The sequence below is a fragment of the Urocitellus parryii genome, chromosome 8 (assembly GCF_045843805.1).
Source record: "Urocitellus parryii isolate mUroPar1 chromosome 8, mUroPar1.hap1, whole genome shotgun sequence".
Taxonomy (NCBI): Eukaryota; Metazoa; Chordata; class Mammalia; order Rodentia; family Sciuridae; genus Urocitellus; species Urocitellus parryii.
In genome coordinates this window covers 94,358,893-94,361,098 of record NC_135538.1, presented here as the reverse complement: position 1 = coordinate 94,361,098, position 2,206 = coordinate 94,358,893, and the positions used below count along the sequence as shown (strand labels likewise).

The window sequence follows — 2,206 nt, the reverse complement described above, 5'->3', positions numbered from 1 at the left end:
TTCTCCATCAGGTAATCTGGCATTACAGATAGTAGCTAGGCCTTTAAGATGCATAAGCTTACATCATGCTTGCTATTGTTCTCTCTGGTGGACCAAGGCAAATCACTTGGCCAATTCCCCATGGGAAGGAACTTCAGGTAGGTGTGAGTCTTAGGTGTAGTTCATTAGGGATTACCAATGTGTCTCCCACAGGCTGTCATTTCTTTTTATACCTGTCTACCTTTGCCCTTTTACCTCATCAGTAAAAGTCCTTATTTTTTTTATTTGTTATTTTTAGATATACATGACAGTAGAGTATGTTTTGACATATTATACAAATCTTATTCTAATTCTAATAAGAGTATATCTTATTCTAATTAAGATCCCATTCTTGTGGTTGTACATGATGTGGAGATTCACTGTAGTATATTCATATATGAACATAGAAAAGTTATGTCTGGCCCTGGCGTGATTCCGTCCTGCGCGTCTCTTTAGAGCAGCCACCCATTTTCCCTCCGCCTTCTCTCCCACCTAAGTGCGTGCTACCACCCCATGGAAGATTCGATGGATATGGACACAAGCCCCCTGAGGCCCCAGAACTACCTTTTCGGTTGTGAGCTAAAAGCTGACAAAGATTATCACTTTAAGGTGGATAATGATGAAAATGAGCACCAGTTATCATTAAGAACGGTCTGTTTAGGGGCTGGTGTAAAGGATGAATTGCACATTGTTGAAGCAGAGGCAATGAATTATGAAGGCAGTCCAATTAAAGTAACACTGGCAACATTGAAAATGTCAGTACAGTCAACGGTTTCCCTTGGGGGCTTTGAAATCACACCACCTGTGGTCTTAAGGTTGAAGTGCGGTTCAGGGCCTGTGCATATTAGTGGCCAGCACTTAGTAGCTGTGGAGGAAGATGCAGAGTCAGAAGATGAAGAGGAGGAGGATGTGAAACTCTTACATGTATCTGGAAAGCGATCTGCCCCTGGAGGTGGTAGCAAGGTTCCCCAGAAAAAAGTAAAACTTGCTGCTGATGAAGATGATGATGATGATGAAGAAGATGATGATGATGATTTTGATGATGAGGAAACTGAAGAAAAAGCTCCAGTGAAGAAATCTATATGAGATACTCCAGCCAAAAATGCACAAAAATCGAAGCAGAATGGAAAAGACTCAAAACCAACAACACTAAGATCAAAAGGTCAAGAATCCTTCAAAAAACAGGAAAAAAACTCCTAAAACACCAAAAGGACCTAGTTCTGTAGAAGACATTAAAGCAAAAATGCAAGCAAGTATAGAAAAAGGTGGTTCTCTTCCCAAAGTGGAAGCCAAGTTCGTCAATTATGTGAAGAATTGCTTCCGGATGACTGACCAGGAGGCTATTCAAGATCTTTGGCGGTGGAGGAAGTCTCTTTAAGAAAATAGTTTAAACAGTTTGTTAAAAATTTCCGTCTTATTTCATTTCTGTAACAGTTGATATCTGGCTGTCCTTTTTATAATGCAAAGTGAGAACTTTCCCTACCGTGTTTGATAAATGTTGTCAAGGTTCTATTGCCAAGAATGTGTTGTCCAAAATGCCTGTTTAGTTTTTAAAGATGGAACTTCACCCTTTGCTTGGTTTCTAAGTATGTATGGAATGTTATGATAGGACATAGTAGTAGTGGTGGTCAGACATGGAAATGGTGGGGAGACAAAAATATACATGTGAAATAAAACTCAGTATTTTAATAAAGTAAAAAAAAAAAAGAAAAGTTATGTCTGATTCTTTCCATTGTCTTTCCTGTTCCTATTCCCCTCCCTACCCTTCATTCCCCTTTGTCTAATCCACTGAATTTCTACCCCCACCCCCACTTTGTTCTGTGGTAACATACACACATCAGAAAGAACATTCTGTCTTTGTTTTTTTTTGGGGGGGGGGATTAAGGTGTCCTTCAAAAGATGAATGGATAAAGAAAATGTGGCATATATACACTATGGAATATTACCCATCCATAAAAAAGAATGATTTTAGTGACTTTTGCTGGTAAATGGATAGATCTAGAGACTATCATGCTAAGTGAGAAAACCAACCCCCAAAGTCCTTATTTTTTAAAAAATATTTATTTTTTAGCTGTAGTTGATCACAATACCTTTCTTTTATTTATTTATATATATGTGGTGCTGAGGATTGAACCCAGGTCCTCGCATTGACTAGGCGAGAATTCTACTGCTGAGCCACAACCCCAAC

General features: G+C 38.9%; 1 pseudogene; it reads left to right on the top strand.

The window, feature by feature from the left end:
* Positions 1 to 456: 456 nt before the first annotated feature.
* On the top strand, positions 457 to 1,706 carry LOC144256599 (nucleophosmin pseudogene; annotated as a pseudogene).
* The last annotated feature ends 500 nt before the right edge of the window (positions 1,707 to 2,206 follow it).